The sequence below is a fragment of the Gallinula chloropus genome, assembly GCF_964237585.1.
Source record: "Gallinula chloropus genome assembly, chromosome: 5".
In the NCBI taxonomy this organism is placed as follows: domain Eukaryota; kingdom Metazoa; phylum Chordata; class Aves; order Gruiformes; family Rallidae; genus Gallinula; species Gallinula chloropus.
This window is the reverse complement of record NC_140090.1, coordinates 53,530,765-53,552,896: the sequence shown is the minus strand read 5'-3', so window position 1 is coordinate 53,552,896 and position 22,132 is coordinate 53,530,765.

Here is a 22,132-nt window from a genome sequence, read left to right as displayed (position 1 = left end):
TTCCTTCAGTTCTAAGTCTTTCATGTGCAAACCATGACATTTATGTGAAGTGATGGTTCATCTCAGGTGAAAAGAGCACTGTTAAGATTCTGGAGAATAAAGGAGATTCTTTGGTATCAGGGTTCTGTGAGCCTTGAAAATGAAGGACAGTACCAGCTAGTTTCACTGCATCTGATGCTGTACACTGGAAAGGCTGGAATCTTTCTTGCCAAGAAAGTCTGAGTGATGATGATGTCTGGAGATTAAATACCAAGCAGGGTATCTGGAATTCACCTATCTGGAAAGAGGTCATCCAATGTTTCTGAATGGCAGAAGAGTTCATCCCTCAAACCTTCTGTAGCTGATGCTTACAGCATCACTTCTTTCAACATTAGCAGTACCTCTTCCTTTAACCTGCATCTGAGAGTTTGGTCATTTAATAAAAGAAGAGATCTTAGTTAATTAATAAGAGGAAAAGCTTTTACTAGTTGGAACAACTTTTAATACAGCAGTAAGGATCCACTTACCTGCCAAGAAAACTGGAGATTAGTTCCTACAGCCAAATAAATTAAAAGCAAAAAGAATAATGAAGTATGTATGTCACATTTGCAGAAAGTATATAGAGCGTAGTTTCACTGGAAGTTATGTCCCTCATCTGATTTGCAGTGCCAGAAGATTTGCTACTAGTATTTGAGACCTCCCTTTTTTCACCTCTTCAGTTCTCATCCTATGATGGCATTTCATTTGTTTTCATAATTGCATTTTGGTGTTTGAGCATGCACTCTAAAAAATGATCCACAGAAACTCATGACTCCCGCTCACCATTCAAAGAAAGATGAAATATTTGGATCGGCATCTACTTCTTTAGTAAATCACGTATTTCTTTGGTTTCCCAGGTACAGTGTTGAAAGCATTCCAAGTTTTTGTAGCTTATCCAGGTAGACTCTTACCTCTGAAAACTGCATTTAACTAAAAAAGGGAGAGAGGATTCGCAGGTAGTTATGTCCAAGCTAACTCAGCTTTCAGTATATGGATTTGTTTCAATAATACTTATTTGTATATGAAATCTTAATTTATGTTTAGAACCAGCTTCCACCCAGCCCTGCTCATTGTCAATCAAATAATTGGTGACTTATGAAAATGAAGTATTTTTTACCTTGTAAATCACATAAACATTTTTTACTGGCAGAAGCTCATGTTTGTCTCTGATGGCAAACCTTTTCCTCCACTGTTCTCTGTAGTAGACCTTCCTTTTATGAACGGATAACAAAGCAGCATGCCGCAGTCCAAGGGCAGCCTGAGGGCTATCTAAATATTCATTCATAGAAAGAAAGAAATAAAAGAAATGGAACATTGGCACGTATTCAGAATATAGCTATTGCCCCAAAGCATAGATTTGCAGCTCAAGAAAAATTAGTGTCTCATGTTATAAAAATACTGATATAAATTTTTAATATCCTAAAGTTCAGAGCTGTTCAATGCCAGAATTGTGGTCCAGCTCATCAAAAAGAAATGAATCACCTAGGAAGTGCGGTGACAGATCCCTGCTCCGCATATTTATACCACAGTTATGATTGATGCATGAATGTAGACAGATCAGTCTGTAGATTTGCCAATGATGTTTCTCTCCATCATTGGTTTTGTGTTTGTGTTCATTATTGCAGGGCTTGAGGTATTGTAAGGCATATTCCCAAGTACACAGTGACATTCTCGTAGCAGATTTATCTGAGAAATTGTCTACGAATTATTAGCAATCTTATCAACACCTTTTATTCTCAATTGGAATAGTTCTTAAAATACGTTATGGGGGAAGCCTGCCTCCAGCTAGCAATAAATGAATCACTTGTAGGACACGTAACCGAACAATTTTGCATATGCTTAGTGGAGTAGCCAGCTAACGTCATTCCAGGCACCAGCACTGAAGGCAGCAGAGCAGCTCTATTGGGCATGCTGCCAAAGCTCCTAACTCTCAGTCAAAAGCAGTCATGAAGTTGTGCATTGATAGGCATGTAATTACGTGCTTTGGGTGAAAGCCTGCTAATGCTGAAGTCAGTCACAAAATTCCCATGGATTTCTGTGGAAAGCAGTAACCTTGTTTCATACGCCCAGCCTGGGTATTTTGCATGTGACTATGCTGTCTTGGGTTATCTTACTGCTTTAGCTGTGCATCCACTCATCACTTCCCTCCTCAGCTGGACAGGAGAGAGAAAATATGACAAAAGGCTTGTGGGTTAAGGTAAGGACAGGGGGAGTTCAAGTGCCAATTATCGTGGGCAAAACAGACTCGACTTGGGGGTTAAAAGCCTGCAGTGATCTTTGAGTCAAGCCACACCGTACCCCGCCCCACTACAAAAACTTTACCATGCAAAGCTAATCAAGTATCACTTTTCAAAATAGCTAAGACAGAAGGGAGGCATTGAATAATTATTCTTCTGGGTTTAGCTGTGGTATTCTATCTGAGTAAATCTGATCAAGGCCCCAAAATATTTTGCTTGAGTGTGAGGAAAAGGCTCTTATGGTTGCTTGACTCAAAAATTATCACTGCAGGCTTTGAATCTTCATGAGTCCTTAGTAATACACTGATGTGATATTTTGTGCATCCATGATCTTCACAAATCTCCTACATGCATATTAAATTTGCTGTAAAACATGTTTAGAAATATCATGTTAAGTTGTATGCGGTGATCTCATAATTATGAAATCATATGCTGAAATAAAAATAAACTGAGAGCTTTCTCAGCTGTATGTGGGAAATACTTTAGCACTTGTTGCTGCAAATGTCTTGATGAAGGAATGCCTTAAGTTTTAAGTTTAAAAACATAGTCCTATAATCAGTTCTTTTTAAGAGTTTAAATTAACTTTGAAGTTAAATGTTTTCCCGGTATGAGGTAGGAACTATGCTACAGTTAACTCCTGTTTACCTAGAAAACGTATCTAGAACATTATTAATTTTGATTAGAGAAACACATTAAAATATAGTGAAATACCGCGATATAAGCAGAATTGTTGTGGACAGATAGAACTTACCTGCTGCTCTCAAGAATGGAGTTAATGGTCCAAATATAATGGAATATGTTTTCCCCAAAAAAACTATAGGCTCTGAAAAGTAACCACCTAAAAATGGCACCCTGTATTTGTAGATTCTGAGTAGATACCAGCTCAGCTCTGAATGTATGTTGCAGGTCCCGTCAGTTCAGGCTGGATTCTGCCAGGCTAAGGGACTTGCACTGGCTCAGGCATTATAAAGATCTTGGGGTCTGACTCTGCTAGCATTATGTGCCCATCAGTGTTGAAAGTGGAAGACGCTCAAGGTTTGTTCACCATCCCTACCAGTATGAATTAGAGTGGTATACTTCACCCACTTAAAAAAAATATTTGAAGTTTGTCTAAGTTGAAAAGGAATTGAATTTTAGCTGCGTGGCTCCATGCTGATATTTGAGAGTAAGTATCAACAAAGGGTTGAAAGTTAGTGCATTTGCCAACACTTTAGCTTTACAGGGTCCATTATTATTATCCCTGTTTATTTATATCAGCCAAGCCTTGAGCTCAATCACTCTTCCATTCTTTACTAAAAGGTTCCTGTCCTAGAAGTAGACCTGCCTGTACAGACAACAGACCCAAATGTAATTTTGTGGTCATCTCTGGATTTGTATCCTGGAGTGAGCCCACAGGAACAACTTCCTTTATATGATAGGCACAATAGACAGTAAAAGGTATATACAGGGAGACACGCAAAGTGTACAGCTTTTTGAGGTGGCTTCAAGAGAAAAATATATCTAACCCAGAGAAAGGAGTTGAAGGCTATCAGAAGGGCATTTGCAACGGCAGCCAAACTGAGAAAGACAAAGAATCTGAGTAAGGCTTTGGATCTATCAAAAGGAAAAAATTGTCTCATAAAGAATGGGTAAACAAAGCATATTTTGTCCCTCCTTTCCTTTTAGAATTGAAAAGCATGTGAAAATTTATGGATGCTTGATATCTGTTCTCTAAGGAAATGTGCTGCAAGATACTTTTAATACTGGTTTAATTATGATTTGGACTGTGCTTATCTATCCCTTGAGTTTCCAGGATACCTTTTTTGGTCTGCTTTTGTTGGGTTTGCCTCCCCCACCATCACCCCACCCCAGAAGGTAGACCTTTGTGAATTTATATGAATTGTAACAATCAAAAATTAACAGTTAAGCCACAATGGGAGATAGACAGACAGGCAGACAGATACACACATATACCATATCTATATAATGGTATTCAATAAATACATTAAGTAGGGAAGCTCTCTGGAAGCCAACTGTGTCTGGTAGCTATTATGTGTATTTTCTACAAAATGGCATGGATTGGGAGTGGCAGGGATGAAGTAAAATGCTTAATTCTAAATTGTGATACCATTTTCGGGGTGATCTGTGAATAACACTTCATTCAAAATTAGCATCAACTCTGAAAATAAAATACATTCTATAGTCCAAGAATGTTAATGTTTAAGCTGGTGGAAAGTCTGGAATTGGTACCACAGCAGTTTGTAATATTTTTAGATACAGTGTTGATCATGTTTACTGCAGAGAGGTTATTTTATCATCCTTCTTTAACAGTCCTGGCCTATGTCAGAGAAAAAAAAAAAAAGAACAAATCTTTTTAAAAGAACCTCTCTGAAATAGCTGCTGCTATGAAAAATGGAATATACCAAAGTGTCTCATCCATTGGAGTTTGAAATATTGTTGGCTTATTGAAAGGAAACACGATTACAAGAGAAGTTTCCTGAGCACAGCACCTTATTTCCTCTATTAGCAATGATGATTCATCTTCACCTACACCATCGTTTCCTCATTTATAAATAATCAAGGTTATCGTGTGCTGAAAAGAACAAGAAAAATGTCGAGTTTGGCATCCCACTTCATTCAAATCAATATAAGGAAATAAAGAGAAAAGCCTCTTTCCAACTGTTTAAAAGAGGAAGATAAAATACAAATAGTAATCCTGCAGTATTACTAGGCAATGGTCTTTCCCTGCCCTTCAAGTTTGTCACAAGCTCTTAGTATTTTTTAAAGAGATGAGAATTTGTGCATGGTTTTCTCAGTTCTAAGAGGGGACACATGGAAATGTTTTCTGGACAAGGGCTAGAGCAGGGGTCTCCAAAGTGGGGTGCACACAGAACTGTCCATTACAGTGTGGGAAGAAAATATTTTTGTACCATTAATAAATTTTGTTATAAATAGTAATTTAAATAATATTAATTTAATGTCATCTTTATACCTTTCACGTTTCATGTATGTTTTTGTGTATGTGTTTATAATGTAAATATTATATTAGCACAGTAGTTTGTGCATATTATTTATAAACACTTGTATAGGGGAAGCATATGCAAAAAATTTTTTAGTGATACCAGTGTGTGATCAGAAACAGTTTGAAGACCACTCAGTTGGTGAATAATTATTGACATGACAGTTCCACACCAGATACAATTAGTGATCATACAATTGACTGTTGCTATTGATCTTTCATTGTAGCATAAGGAAAGGGTGCAAATGGAATTAAACCAGACCCAACACCTGTAGAGTTCACAGAAAGGCTCCTGTCGATTTTTAGAAGATATGGTTAAATGTGTCAGGTGATTGAAAGGTTAGGATGCAAGAAAGTGATTTTCAACTTAGAAAAATGAAGCAAAACAGTTTTAAGAAAAAGAATCTGAAGGCAGACTTGACACTGGATTATTTTATATTCTTGATTATAATGTATGTAAGGAAAAATATGAGAAATACACAGTCAAGCTATTTAAATGATTAATCTGTGTCATCCAAGGATGACAAAAAGCAATCAGCTTGCTCTTCTGAGTGTGCAGAAATACTCTTGTGTTGGGTTATGACAACCTGTAGGTACTGACACAGCCTGTAAATACTTCTTTATAGAAATGTCAGGAAAGAGGTCCTGGAGGTCCATGGACTTGATATGAATTAGGTGAAGCACCTGAAAATTGTTTGGCAGGACTGCCACAGTTACATTTTCATAAGACGTTGTTTACCATCTAATGACGTTCAGATCCAAGGTCATATATTCAAGTCAATGATTTCCTTACCCTTGAGAAATTCATTGCTTTTTTTCAAAGAACAGTTGATTCTCGATATTTTTTTTTCAGCATGGAGTAAAAATGATTTAAAATATAAAGTAAAGAGGCCTAAGTGAAGCATTTTTATAAAGTGAACTCATTGTTTTTTAATACATTCAAGGCATGTAGTTTCTGATTATTGCACAACTATTCACAGAACTGCACAAGATGAGCTGTATATGTTTTGACGGCCTTGTGGCTTTTGTTATGTACTAAAAAATTTAGGTAATAATCAACCCTGATTTTCTTCTGTCATCAATTTATTTTTATCCCTCAAAATAAATTCTGCCTCTCTACACTGAGAACTTCCACATACCACAAACCAAATCAGCTTATCTTCTGCAGTTCCTGTCCCAACAAACTAAAAACATTCAGAAAAGTATATCATATAAAAATGGTACTCTGAGGCTAGAGATCAAAAGATGTCAATTGTCTAGTATCATTTTTAAATGTTACCTATATTTTAACAGGCTTCTATAATCACAACGTCCTTAAAAGAAGACTTTTTGTGACATAAAGTTACAAGATTCACAGTGACGTGATTCTGATCTTAGGATACAGATATTGGACTACAAGAAATTCTGTCTAAACATAAGAAAAAAACTTTCTGGAGTAGGGATGATCAAACCCCAGAACAGGTTATGTAGAAAGGTCAGAGATACTCGAAATATATCTGGGCTCAGTCTTAAGAAATCTACTGTAATACACCTTGCTTTGAGTGGAGGAGGTTGGCCTAGATGATTTCCTGAACTTCCAACCTCAGTCATTCTGCAAAAAATTCAAGATAGTCTGTTCTACCAGTCAGAGTATTTGCAGTTTCTGTATGAGCTCTGGTATAGGGTCCTATTCCCATCTTACTTAAGTCAGTTGCTCAGGGCTATCTTAAAACCTGACTCTGTGATTAAAATAGTGAATTCCTGTATTCACTTTAGTTTACTACTAGCTGCTCAGAAGATGATCAAATTATATACAGGCAGTCTTTTTTGTATCGACTGGGTGACAGATAAACATCAGTAAACAACATCCATAGGCAATATTTTAGATGAAAGGGCAGAGCAAACATAGAGTGGTATCGTAAATATATCTTGAACTTTATTTTAGTGTGTTACAGTCTTTTTTGTGACTTTCAGGATCTCATAAATATTAAGAACAGGAATATGCAAGTATTTTACGTAATGTAATTAAAACCAGTTTCAGGGGGCTGGGGGGGTTGACTTGCAGAAAGTCAGTACCAGGAAAACTATTGCTTGCTTAAGAGCACATGCTTCAACTGAAAACCCACTGCAAGTCTTCAAACAAGATCCAAGTGCTTTCTTTTCCAGTGCAATGGAGGTGGTTTCACATGCCCACAAGCTGTTCAAAGAGAAATCCTTTTGAATGACCCATGTGGCCTCTGTCTGTCTTGATGTATAAGGGAGGTTTCGGGAGATTCAAGTTGATGTGCCAGTGTCCATGTTGTCATAAATAAACTGTCTGGAATTATGGGTTTTTTAGAAGCGGTCTTGCGCATTTCAAAATTGTCTAAGTTCATGAGATCCTTAGATTCCTTGTAGATTGTAGATATAGCAGCCCTTATGGCCACAAAAAAAAAACAACATTATGAAATTTGCCAGTGAATGAGACACATCAAACTGGTCGGAGGGGAATCTTTATCTGACTGAGGAACCCTTTTCTTCCACTGTGAGCTCAGGCTATAATGATTGATACACATCCTGATGCTTGATATGGACAGTGTTCAAAGCATGTGGCTTATAAGCAATGCAGCCTTCTCTCTCATTTTCCTTTGGTATCCCTGTTTTTTTTTTAATCAATGTCCTAGTTCTGGCCAGGCCAGAGTCATCCTCCTCAAGCAGTCAGCACAGTCAGTGGACTGTTTTCCACACCACTGGGCATCACTTCCCCATAAAAGGGGCTTGTTGGAGAAGGGTATAGGCTTGGTGTCCCTCGAATAGTCTGAGTATGGTCAGTTGGTCCTTGTGGTGTGCAGCACTCTGTAATCCTTGGGTTGATAAGGTACCCTGTGTTAGCACTGGGTGTGAGTGCAATTGGCTGTTACTGTTCTGCGTTTGTAGTGATTCTGTCAACAAACTGTTCTTATCCCAACCCACTGAATCTCTGTCTCTTTCTTTTCTGGGAGTTAGCAAGCAGCACGTGGTGCTCAGCCACTGTTTTAAGCTGAACCACCACGATTTGTTTGTAACTAACCAGCCAGTTCTACAGATTCAGCAGGTATCAGATGAATAACTCTTGTGCTGGTGTAAGTGACAATATTTTGAGGTAATATTTAAGCTGATTTTTTGTTTATATTGCCTTCAAAGGATAATAACATTAGGGTGTAAATCTGGTACTTGAATATTCAACTTCTTTAAACTTATTAAAACTGTGTGTAGATGTGGCACTTAAGGTATGGTTTAGTGATGGATTTGGCGGTGTTAGGTTTACAGTTGAACTCAATGATTTTAAGGATTTTTTTCCAACCTAGGTGGTTCTGTGATAAATCTGAATTCTCAAATGTTCAGTGTTGAGTTGAATATGCATCTTGAAGCCTTAGTACTAGCACTTGAGCCTGATATGTCAAACCCCTATGCTTAAAAAATGCACGATGCAGCTTTTGATTTTTTGCAATAAAGGGCTAGACCCCAAGGGCATGAGAGACTATTCTGTTAGTAACTACACTGAAAGTTAAAAAATCAGAATAAATATTAATCTGTAGTTTGGCTCCAGTAGATGCTTGTGTTGTAAAGGGCTCAAACTGGGTAAGACTGATCGATTGTAGCTGAATGCAGTACATCTGGTTTTCATGTAGCTGTGTCTTTCTGTTTCTTAAACTTTTTTTTTCCTTCATCTTGCATGAGGGAAATTACTGTAGCATTATTGGAATAAAATTTCTGGTCAAGGATTTCAAATATAGCTTACTTTTGTAGCTTAATAGTAAAACCATTGCAGACTGTAATTATTTAATTGGTGATAGCTTGATCAGTTTGAAGAACATAACTCAGAAATATCCCTGCCATTACAAAAGATGACAAATCCAAACAATTAAAAAAACTTATATCTTCTATCAACATAATTATATTGTCCAAAAGTTGGAAGAGGGAAGAACTTGTAGATGTATTTGTGTTCTTCCATTTTTTGTGAAAAATGGAAGCTGAATGGAGTAGAAAAACATAAATCATTGTTTACTAAGGGTCAGGTTGGCAGAATTGAGCTGTTACACATGCTGTCTGGGAGCAGCTGGTGTTCCAGTCAGGAAGGAGGCACGAGCTGGCCAACTTTTATTTGAACTAGGTATTACACATGCTGGGTTTTGTCTGGCACAGATGTCATGGAGATGCGTGAAAAAGCTGCATTTCCTGTAGCAGGTGAGAGAAAGGAGGAAAAAAAGTATAACTGCAGAGGCTTCATTGGTTCTGCTGCATATAGAATAAATTACCTAATATATTTATCTTGATCTCATCCTGAGAAGAAATGAACAATAGTCCCGTTTTGCAGGTTGGTGGAAGTTTAGGCACAGATGGATGAAGTCACCTCATCAGACTTAACTGGCTATGTGCTACAAAATAGGAGATTGAACCCCAGTCTCCAGAGTCCCAGATTACTGTCAGAACCACTTTACAGTGCTCTAAATATTTCTGATGGAAACCACCTCTCAGCTAAAGTCTAGAGTCTCAGTTGGGTGATAATTCTGTCCAGGTCCAATGTTTTTTGATTCCGCAGAAGTATTATATTTTTGCAATGGCATTGTTCAGATCTGGGCTGATAAAGATATCAAAAACATTGTTGAAAGTTGTTTCTGGAAACCAGTTGCATTCTTTAAAAGAGGATTGTTAATTCTTTCTAATGGATGAGTTTGTTCACTTAAACTGTTGCTACTGCGCTGTGGATCCTTCGTTGTCTGCTGGACACACGTCAGTCAGTTAATGAAACAGGTCAGTCAGTACTTGTTAACTTTAAGCTCTCCTATCTGCTGATCCCCTCAGGGGTGCTTTGGTTCTCCGGGCAGGCTGTGTGTTATACTGCTTCTCGGTGTTTGGAACCAGGGGTATTTCATTGCTCTCTTTGAAAGCTGATAAAAGCACTGAAAGGAGTTAGATTTCATGGTACATGTACATTATTGCTGCTACATCTGAACCGTGCTCCTCATGTTCTTTTAACTTATAGTAAATATATAGAAATGTAGAAGAGCTGTGAAACAGAAAGGCTTTTGGTATCACTGCAGGACAACTTTCTTGGCTCCTTGCCCATGTTCCAAATAGACAACGCTCCATCAAGAACAACCTTCAGGTACCCTGTATGGCATTCCTGGCAGTCTACTATCAAGATAGTCAGCTAAGGCTGACATTATGTTATCAGCAAACAGTAGGGCCATAGGCTTTAGAAGGAATAGCCACAGTTTTTCCTGTTTGTTTGGGGTTTTGTTTTGTGTTTTTTTTTCTTTTTCCCATTGTATTTTTTTTTAAAACCAGTTACTAAGACAGAAATAATGATAGGACATATTTGTGAACTCTTCCAGGTCAATCAGCATGCAAGTTAAACTGAGGGCAATACTGGCTCTGTTCCCAATTCATACATATTCAGGTGGTCTGTATAGCTGAAGAAAGTTTTGGAGGAGTGTTTTTAATCATGCAAATATGGTTCTTTACTGGCCATATTCATCCACAATTTGTTTGAGCCTAGAAAATTATGCTGCTTCTCTCGTGACCACAAATTTCTTTGTGTATTCCTAAACAGAAAGGTGTAATTACTGTAAGATATCTCTTTGCTGCTTAGCTGACCTTAATTGACCTTACAAATCAGTAAATCAGTCAGAGGTTTCTGTGTCAGCTTTCTCCTCCTTATGCGAGCAATTCTATTTTAGTCCCGTGTAACCTACATAGGTCTGTAAATACTGCACTCAGCACCCCAGTGCATCTTCCTGAACACCTGGTATAGCATATCTGCTATTTCTGATTTGTTTGCTTGTCTTTCTGCAAAAAGGTAGATGAGGTCAGCTTTGTTTTAGTAGATCCCAGGGTTGTTTCTTTGTTTTAGCATTTATTCTATTAGAGAAGGTAAAAATCCTCTTTTCCTGAGCATTAGAGGTGATTATTTACTTTTGCAAATAAATTTTGGCATTCTTTTAAGTTTGATCCTCTGTCCTGAAATCACAAAATCATAGGGGTTGGAAGGGACTTTGAGAGATCATCGGGTCCAACCCCCCTGCCAAAGCAGGCTCCTTAGCTCATATTGCACAGATAGGTGTCCAGACGGGTCTTGAATATCTCCAGAGATGGAGACTCCACCACCTCCCTGGGCAGCCTGTCCCAGGGCTCTGTCACCCTCACTGTGAAAAAGTCCTTCCGCATGTTGGTGCGGAACTTCCTGTGCTCCAACTTGCAGCCATTGCCCCTTGTCCTGTCTCCACAGACCACTGAAAAGGGGCTAGCTGATTCCCCCTGCATCCCATACTTAAGATATTTATAAACATTAATAAGGTCCCCCCTTAGTCTTCTTTTCTCTAGGCTGAACTGTCCCAGCTCACTCAGCCTTTCCTCATAGGGGAGATGCTCCAGGCCCTTAATCATCTTTGTAGCACTTCTCTGGACTTTCTCCAGGAGATCCCTGTCTTTTTAATACCAGGGAGCCCAGAACTGGATACACTACTCCAGGTGGGGCCATACCAGGGCAGAGTAGAGAGGGAGGATCACATCCTTTGACCTGCTGGCCACACTCCTACTGATGCACCCCAGGATCCCATTGGCTTTCTTAGTCACCAGGGCACACTGCTGGCTCATGGCCAACCTGTCATCAACCAGGACCCCCAGGTCCTTCTCCGTAGAGGAATGTCCCCAGGAAAGCTGTGACTCCATGCAGAATACTATCTAACAAAGATATGTATTATTACCTGTAATACCTCTCACAGGTAGGCTCAGTTCGTGTCTACATCCTTTCCCTTGGAGCTGTGGGAGAGCTTTAGATTTCTGAGCCCATGCCATTGAATGAGCTAAGGACCTTGTCAGGCTCTGAGGTGGAGGCGCTTCCCAAGGGAGCACAGTCTTGCTGAAACCCTTTTCCAAAGAGATGTGCCATGCCGTTCTGTAACAGCTGGTGTTTCTGAATCCTCTACATGCTGTGCTACTGCACATACATTGTACCAGCAGTTTGGTTTTACCTCTATTGCTGAACAACAATTTCTAATATTAACACACAAGTGTTCAGAGTAGAACATTTAAACTTGTGTCTAGTGCTCTATGTTGATAATGGATATTGATACAATTAACCAAATGACTTGTGGGAACCAAGGAGTTACTTGACCATATCATTATACCCTGTCATTAATGTATTAGTAATGAAAAAATAATTAAACTCTTCATTCAGTTTCCAGTAGAGAGGAAAGCTTAGGGGTTTGCCGCTTTCATCTGCCATAGAAAATAAAAATTAAAAAGTAGAGTTTCCAATTTAAAATAAAAAAAAAAATAGTTGGAAACCCAATAGTATGCCTAACTTGTCTAAGTGTGTGAGTTCTTGTACTTTTTTTACCCATTTTTGTCTCTTTTTTTTTTTCCCCCCTACATTTCTCTGAATGTACAAATTGGTGTCCTTTCCACAGCAACCCTGATACCTTCTTTTTGAGTCTAGTAGCTGTTTGACCTTTCAAACTACATAGCATGATATTGCATGCTCTTTAAGACTCAAGAATTTATGAAAATTGCTGAAGCTTAATAACACAGAATTATATTGTTTCATGTTTCTCATTCTTACTCATTTTTGTTAATCAGACTAGAAACTGATAGATCTTGTCTTTGCACCTCTATAAAGTTTAACAACACTGTGTAAAAATGTTTGTTCGCTTCTATGTCATGAATTTAGATACTGTAAAAGTAATTCAGAAAAACAAAGAAGAGGCGGCCTATTTTAGTTCAACAAAACAAAACACAGTCTTTAATCTGATATATATATCAGACCAGTTTTCACTTCCTTTCAAGCATGTTCCACCTAGCACATATATTTGTACAGAATCTGAAAGCATAATGATGAAAGGTTTGATTTTTTGAATATTTTTTCATTATGTGTTTTTCTAAGAGTGCTTTGATTTATTTCTAAATGAGGAATGAAGGTCTTAATCAGAATTAGTATAGAATCATAGATTCATAGAATTGTTTGGATTCGAAGTGACCTCAAAGCCCATCTAGTTCTAACCTCTGCCATGGGCAGGGACACCCTCCACTAGCCCAGGTTGCCCAAAGCCCTGTCCAACCTGGCCTTGATCACTGCCAAGGAGGGGGCAGTCACAACTACTCTGGGCAACCTATGCCATACTCGCAGGGAAGAATTTCTTCTCAGTATTTAAACTAAATCTATCCTATTTTGGTTTAAATCCATTACCCATTTCCTATTATTGCACACACTGATAAACTTGAGTCTTGTGATAAATGCTAATTTAAGGTTTGTCTTTTTCTGTATTTTAAGAAATCCAAAGAACTGGGTGATAGAACTAGGCAAGATTTCTGGATTTTGATTTGCTGAAGTTACGGGTTAATCTTATCTGAACTTGAAAATGTATTTGAATTTGAGCTGTGTGAAATGCTTACAATGGAACTTGCAGCTGAAAATATATCTGTTTTGAGTATTTAGAAGACTCAGTCTGTGTCCTTAGATTTCACATGAACCTGAGCTGAATCACACATTTGCAATGAAATTTTATAAATTGCACTTACTTGGAGGTTTCAGACACCTTGAGCCTAACCAAGGAAAAAAAGTCTCAGCTGATGTAAGCTGGTACTGTTCTCCTGAAATACCTATATGGACATGCCTTGCACTGAAAGACTGGGACTATACTCACTCATACCAGCTGAGAAACTGGTCCAACATATTGAAAATGGCATTCACAAAAACACATGTGAACATGGCTTTACACATAAATGTCTGAACAAATTTCTGTGGTAAAACCTTGCGTGTTTTCATCACCACAGAAGCTAAAAATGCTTTTAATTTTTTTTTTTCCCCATTTGTGGCTGAGTCTGTAAGAAGAAATATTTTCCCAAAGACCACATAGTACAAACTGAACTTCACAGCCTGAAATAGTGTCTTCAGTTTCCTTTCTGGAAGTGCCCCAGCATAGGGAATACCTGAAGTCAGCCAGCTGTGCCAATGCTTCCTAGTTAGACTGAAAAGCCAAGCTGATGGTACACCATGCTGAGGAGGAACTGATAGTTGGACGTAGCAAAAGAGCTGAAGTTCCTGTTTCTGAGCAGAGGCTGGCTATCAAAACTGGGTTGCAAATCTTGCCGTGATCTTTATAGTGCCTTGTGCACAAATATGGGAAATGTTTAACAGCACCTTCCCCCATGCTGCATATGTACATATGTAGGCATATGACAGTATGACCATTGGTGCCAGCGTCTTCCCAGGAACTATTTAAAAGCGATTCTTTCTAAATCTGCCTGCCATCTTATGCCTTCATTTGCAGGCTGGCTACAATGACATGCTGAGAGGTGTGTTAGTAACTGATGAAAATCATCTGGCATTATATGCTGGACCTGACATATTCCACATCCTTTGTTATACCCAAATAGAGCTCCCCTGCGTCAGGAGTCATTTCCTGGCTCTATGTAAACTGTATCACCAAACCATTTTGTGATCATTCTCCTGGCATAGTGGATGGGCACTGAGAAAACCAAGAAGCCTTGGGGGGAAGTAGATCCCAAACAGAGCTCTGAACTGCACATTGAAGCCAACTAAGAGACTGCTTTATAGCCTGTGCCCATGCTCACATTCATCTTACAGTTAGACCAGCAAATAGAGGAGAGATTTAACCACATAAGGCTATCACGACAGAAAGTCCTACTTTGCTGTCTGGAGACGATGTGACACTCTGCTGCAATACTACTAGGACTAGGAGGTGATGCACTGCTTCAGTTACTTTAGCAGGTGTAAGCATTATGCTTCACTCCATTTATTTTGTGAAACACTTACCTTAATGGGTTGTTTCTTTGTGGTGATTCAACTCACAGAAGGCCAGAAATAAATTTGATAATTAAGATTTAGATAACAATTTCTATCCTATAATCAAGATTTAGATAACCATTTCTATTATCTAAATTGAGATTTAGATAATTCATTCCAGTTCTAATTTCTAAATTACCATTTAGGAGTTAATAAGTGACAAATAGATCTCCAAAACTTATTACAGAAGCTTATGAGGAACACGAGTAAATTTCTTTTGTGGAGTCTTAAAAATATTACTGATCAAGCTGAGGAGGTTTTGTGATTGAGCTCATGAAGAATTTTTGCCTAGGCTGCTTTTGGCCAAGGAATTCAAATGCACCTCTGTCTTGGGTCCTGACTTGTAAAATGTTGAGTCCTTCAAAGCGTTAAGTGTTGCTATTCCTTTTGGGTCTTCCTTGCAACTTTGCAACAGAAATCATCCATCAGTGGATGTCAGAGCTCTGGTAGAGGATGATATGGAGTGCCCACTACCTCCTACACTTGGCCATTTACAGTACTGGTCATATCTCCACCTGGGAGACACACTTGTACTACCCTTGATATTGAGTAGTGGTGGCATTGCCAAACAGCACCACTTCCTCATCCATGTAGCCCAACAGGCCTCTACTATCCAAGCAACATGCCTCAGGTTGGCCATGTATCATCCTGTTGCTAGCTAAAAAATATTTTACCTTTGCTGCTGTAATATTCTAGTTCACATGGGCTGTGCTGATGGGAAAGTCCTAGGTCATGAGCTTTGTACCATCTCACTGGCAAATTCCTTAGCAGCTTTACTTTGTGGAAGGTTGTGTCACTAAGGCAATGCGCTGTAATCATCTCTGTGTAGTAACCCCTCCATTTGGATCACTAGCTTAGCAAACTCATGAAAATCAGTTGGAGACATTAGCCAATAGGCCAGCTATGCTAGCAGTTAGAGAGGAATCTGAAACATCTGTAGTTCTTCCTTTGCTTAAGTTGCAAATTGCATGCTGCTGCACCTTCTCAGTCTCCACTGATGCTATTCAAAATATCAGAAGTGGAATAAAATCCCTTGTCTCTACTCTGTACTATACAGGCCCTTTACACTTTCTTTCTTCTGTGGGGATATGTGGCATTTCTGGGGTTCTGTATGACCACAGGTTTGGATTTTTTTGTGGACTTCAGGAAGGTCGGTTTTGTTTTTTCTTTTTGTGATGCCACAGGTCAATTTTGCAATCATAATGAGGTGTCTCAAGCTGTACTTTATTATCTCATAATCACAGTCTTTCTGCAGTTGAGGACTCTTATCTATCCACTTTTTATCTCTTATTCAAGCCTAGATGTGTGATTGCAACCAAACAGCAAGCCTTTCTGTGTCCAAATCATCCACACTTGTACTTAATCTTCTTTGGAAGCACTTGCAAACTTCACCAATGTAAAAAATTAAAATCTGATTATAGTTGCTGTATTGTTTTCAGTCTGTATCCCAAAACAATCCATGGTGCTAATAGAAATGTAGACAGTTCAAATTGATAAAGGTTTCATCTGGGTGAATTTTGAATTGCCTTCCTAGAAAACAAGACCAAAATAAGACTCATTTCTTCCATCTGAATGAATATGAAGGATGGTTTTGATTTTTGAACAGTTGTATTCCTAATTCATATGTCGTTCTCCAGGAACAACTGTTGGGCCAAAATCGACAATTGACTTGGTTTTAAACTGTCATGTTTCTAGCAAGCAGCCAGTTTTGCTCGGCTGACTTCATTAGCAGCCTTGCAGGATCTCGAGCCTTAAGGATCAAAAGAATCACTTAAGATTGCTGCCTGTATTGTAAAGCAGTATTTGCTGAATGCTCTTTAAATCAGTATCTTCGTTTGCTGAGGTTTGCTTTTATTTTTAATTCGTATGAAGTGAATTCACATTTCTTTTCAAAAATGTCTGACCTTAAGCTAGGTTGATGTGGGACTGAGATGCACTGATGGGTATCTGCCACAGAATTATAGGTTTCAAATGCAAGGACAAGATCTGCTTTCAGAATCAGTTGATCACCGAGGAATGTATGAGGTTGGGGTGTCTCTGGAAGGGTGGTATCACAAAAATACAGGATGCTTTTGGTGTAAATGACACCTGACTCAGGATTGTTAAAATATATGGTCAGAAGATCCCATCCCATATTCCACACAACCAGAGAGAGTCTTTTCTCTCAGTGAATTACGTAGAAGAATTGGCTAGTTTGAATTGATTATAAAAAAAGTACTCCTTACAAGGTTTTGTATTCTAAAAGGCATTTGTGTTGTCTCTGAACTTTGTACAACTGCTCTAAACCTAACCTGCCCTTCATGCTGGCAAGGAGATTGTTTGAAAATCTCTGGGTTTATAATTCCAACTGTGGAAGATTGAATTAACATCACAAGTCTGACAGAGCTTCTTGGGATGAAAGAACGAAGCCAAATACCAGTTTTATCAATTTGCTTTGGAAAATGGAAACACTAATTATTTATGGGGTTGTGCAGTATTTCATGACACGCAATTTCATTTCTGACAGGTCACGTAATTATATTACTGAGGATGGGATTTGCAAATCCAGGCTACCAATCCAAGCCCCTACATACCAAAAAAAGCTTGGATGATTGATAAGGATAAACTTTGATTTTTTTTTTCCCTTTCTGATCCCTTCTCTCAGAAATTTTAATGAATTATAGATATGTTCATGCATGTGCACAAGTGTAAGAGAGCGCATATTTTCTTCAGCTATTTTCATTATGACTTTTATTGAAATGACCTCTACAATATAGATTTTTGAAGGAAATAAAACACAACAAACTTTCTGTAGCTATATTGGACCAATGAGGTCTTTCTGGCTTGGGCTGCATCTCTTTTCTCCAGGTAAAATACTTTTAAACAACACTGAAAAGAACCTGGACTGAAAATTAATCTTGGTTTGGTTTTGGTGGGTTTTTTTTTTCCCCATCTTGAGTATTCTGACCTCAGCTGGAATTTCTGCCTTCCTTCTGATATCAGTCTCATTTATCAGAAAGATGATATTGGTTAGATGTGAAATCACCATGTGAAAATGTTATCTAGTAATTAAAACAAGATCACCAAGCTTGCTCTGCTGAACCTTGCAGAAAGAGTTTCATGTAACTATATTTTTCCTCACATAAAATTGTAGCTGGCATGATTTAAATGACTCTATCCTTCCTTCTGTTTGTATTGTGACCTCCCTTAACATATGCAGTACCTTGTCCCAAGGTAAAAACAAACAAAAAAAGGAGCAGGGATGTTATCTTTCTAAAGGTCATGTCTCTTATGATTAATGTGTTGTTTTGAACACAAATATCACTTAGCAATTATAATGTGAATGCAACTAGCAAATTTTTAAGAGAGAAAGTGCTTCCTTATGTTTATTTAGTTATGCTATCCACAGCCATTTGGAGAATGAATGTTTCCCGTAGGTATCCACGCTTCATTCACAGAGCAGGCCAAAAACTGTAAAGGCCATGAGTTCTTCTTCACGCTGCAATCTGTGATTTCAACCTGACAATTCCAGTCTGCCTTTGATGAGTGGCTTCTGTGTTAGTTTTTATTCCATTGTTAAATACGTGGTTAATAATGTGGAAGGCTAAGGGTGAAGGGTGGATGCTCATAGAATATGGATGAAGGCAGACAGAGCTTTGTGTCTTCGGTGATCATAATTACTTTCTTCTTTTCATTTTTTCCCCTTGTACAGCCTGAAATGCTGCATAGACTGTCCTGAAATGCCAACTGTCTGTCAATGTCATCCATCAAGGGATGATCAAGGATTCACTCTGACAGTCATCCATGGCTTAAAAGTAATGTACCTTAAATTTCTTAAGACTGAATTAAACACTGGCTATAAAGCAAGACACTTAAGACCAATGTGGAATGTAAAGTTTTGCTTCCTAGTTCTTTTATGACTACTTTATTTGTTCTCTCTCTATTGTATATACTGATGACATAAATTAATCTCCTTGCTTGCTCTCTCTAGATCTTGTGAATTGCCTGTACTGGTACTAGAGTGGGTGTTACCTGGCACAATAGCAGACTGCATTGGTTTAAATGTTACTGATGTTAGTAGTCAAAGGAGCACAGGCTTGAAACTCCGGCATTATGGCTCTGTCCCTGCTTCTGGGTGACCTTAGATAAATAGTTTGTCTGCTCTCTGCATCCTCTCCCTTAAGTGGAGGAGAGATCCAGTGTACCCCCAGCTGGACAGCTGCAATACAGATCCAGTACATCATTTGGAGATCTGTCCTTTAAAAGCTGTGTTTCGTTACACTTTTCTAGTTTTACCAACTATCACAAACCAGTATTTTTTCAGTCATTTATTTAAAATATCAGAGTGAGTAGACTTGGACTGGAAGGATGAATAAATTTCCTTTAATACTACAATTCTAGTACTTAGGGCTGTGTGCTGCTTCCCTCCCCCGCAAAGGCTAGATAAGAAATACCATTTGCTGACTTCTCATCTATATAATTAAAGCATGCCCATTAATTAGAAAGGCTTTCATGAGGCTTAGCTGCTATCCTACATATTCACTGGATTGCATCCAATAAAAATAATCTTCTAAATTTACCTTGAAGAGTAAATTTATTAAAAATTTATATAAATGATCCTGTTGTCAATTTATAGAGGAGAAAACAGGGTGCATTTCATTATATTTTTTTTTAGTTCAGTACCTATCCAAATACCTTTAAATAACTTCTTTAATCTGTTGATGCAACCAAATATTTCTGCTCACTATCAGATGTTGTGAAGCTGTGCCTTTTTTCTATTGTCTTGAACACATTATGATAATGATCTCCTTCCTCAGGACCCCTAGCCAAGAAACCTGCACGTGTATATCCAGTTGCCGATAGAATTTTGAGATGGCTTTCTTAACTTGTTGAGGAATTGGATTCTCCACCTGTGGTAAGCCTTACGTATTATACAGCTCTCCATGAGCAAGACTGCTGTTCAAATTCATGCTGATGCATCATATTGCTGAACATAACTCTGATATCAGAGATATAGCCCTGCTTCTCTTTGCACTCTCCTTTCTAAGAGGCAGGTACTGCAGGAAGTACTGAATTTGTTGGTAAAAGCTCTAACACCTGCAGTTAGCAATCTAGTAATGCAGTTAGCTTTCATATTAAACTGGATTAAAAAACTTTCTCCTATTCTGAAAAAATGATCTTCTGTATTCATGTGTTTTACCTGCACATACTCAGCTAGGGGCTACTTTCTTGTCAGGAATGCTCAGGCTGAGTTTTAGAGGAATCAGGAATACCAAGGGCTTAAAAATCACCAGATGTGCTGGTACAAGGTTCCTGAAACATATGCTCAGCAAATGGTGAAGAAAGTGTTAACACTCTCCTATGCACTGAGAAAGACCTCAGCTGGACCCACTGATTGCTGAGATTGTCAACCCAGCAGCTCTGGCAACTGGGAAATATCTTCCGTGTTATAAGAAACTCTCCAAATAGAAAAAATTGCTAATATGTAAATGTGACTCTTTGGGGTTGTGTTTAGAACTGAGAAAAAACTTTTTGTGATACTCTTCCTTAGTTTATTTCAGAGGCAGTCTTAGCTGTCTGTAGCTTTTCTGAACTTTGTCTTTGCTACTTTGCTGAGAGGTGGCTGGTTTGTTTGATAAGACTCCTGAAAGTACTGAAGTAGAGGAAGCGTTCAGCTGTGAGTATAATTCAAATTCTCTACAGAAAGTGTCTTGACTCTCCTTTAACTCTGCTTTAACTTCCTTGACTGAAATTCCAGGTAGTGATAGAGAATGTGACCTCATATATTCTCTGTCTTGTTCTCTGAGCTGCTTTGTCTGAAACTCTGACCTGTGAGGAAAAATGGAAGGAACTGGATTTTAGCCCAAAGAAAAGACAGCCGAGACATGCACCAGGCTTTAAATATTTTAAAAGTTTCTGCAAAGAGAAAGGGGAACAAACTGTTCTGTTCAAGTTGTGAGACACAAGTAATATGCTCAAACTGAAACAAAAGAAGATTTAGAACAAACTTTGTAGAAAAAATGCTCCCATGACAAAATAATTAAGGACTAGAATAGATTGCACACAGAGGATGAAGAAGGTTGCTTACTTAAGGTTTTAAAGAGTGGTTACAGACCCAACTGTCAGAAATGCTGTAGTTGATTTGGGGCAGGTGGATGCACCGGATGATCCATTTGAGTCTTTCTTGCCCCTCCCTAAGATTTAGGAGAACAAGTAGCAGCAGAGCGATGTTCGTATTCCCATTTAAGACAGAATGTTTCACTTATACAAGACTAGCTGTCATATCATGGCAGTAGCAGAGAGTTCCCAAAGGACTTGGAGTAAGTAGTGTGTGTGCATCCTGTCAGCCACGTGCAGTCATGTGCTACAGGGAAAGGAAACAAACGTGTGCAGCACTGCCCAACACTGGGCTCTGGGGAAACTGAACCCAAGGCATCAAAATTCTTCCATAACACACCTTGGCAAATGTGACAGTGCAAGGTATTAAGAGGAGGAGGCCTACATATGACCAGCCTTTGCATTCCCACCAGGCAAAGTGGATTGCCATGTTCGGAATCAGTGAGTCATTTGCCAAGGAATATGTGAAGGGGACATTCAGGTGTTGAAAATACAGCTGTAATCAAAAACCTTCTCGCAGCTCTAGTCAAGCAGGTCAAGTATTCTTTGCCACCTTTCTGTCAGGTACTTGCAGTGGACATGTGCTGATTGTTAGACCATTAGCTATAAAGAAACAAGTTGTTTTTAAGAGTGTTTGTTAGAGGCACGCATGGTTTTGATTCACAGTACAGTATCATCAGTTTGAAAAGGGTTGGAATTACGCACATTTGTATTCAGGTGGGGAATGAGATTGACATTCTCATCTCGGATCACGAGATTTCTCTTCTTTATATTTGGTGACATTTATGTAATAAAATTACCTGTTAGTGTAGAGGGTGTTAATCTAGTTTGTTCTTCCTATAAGTAGCAAACAGTTTTTAACTGGAGGTGAAGGGGTTAGTCTGTTGAATCTGCATAAGTCACACAGTGTTAATTTAAAAAGTTAATTCAGTTCATTTTGCTAACAAATATTCTGCCTCCAGGAATTATGCTGCC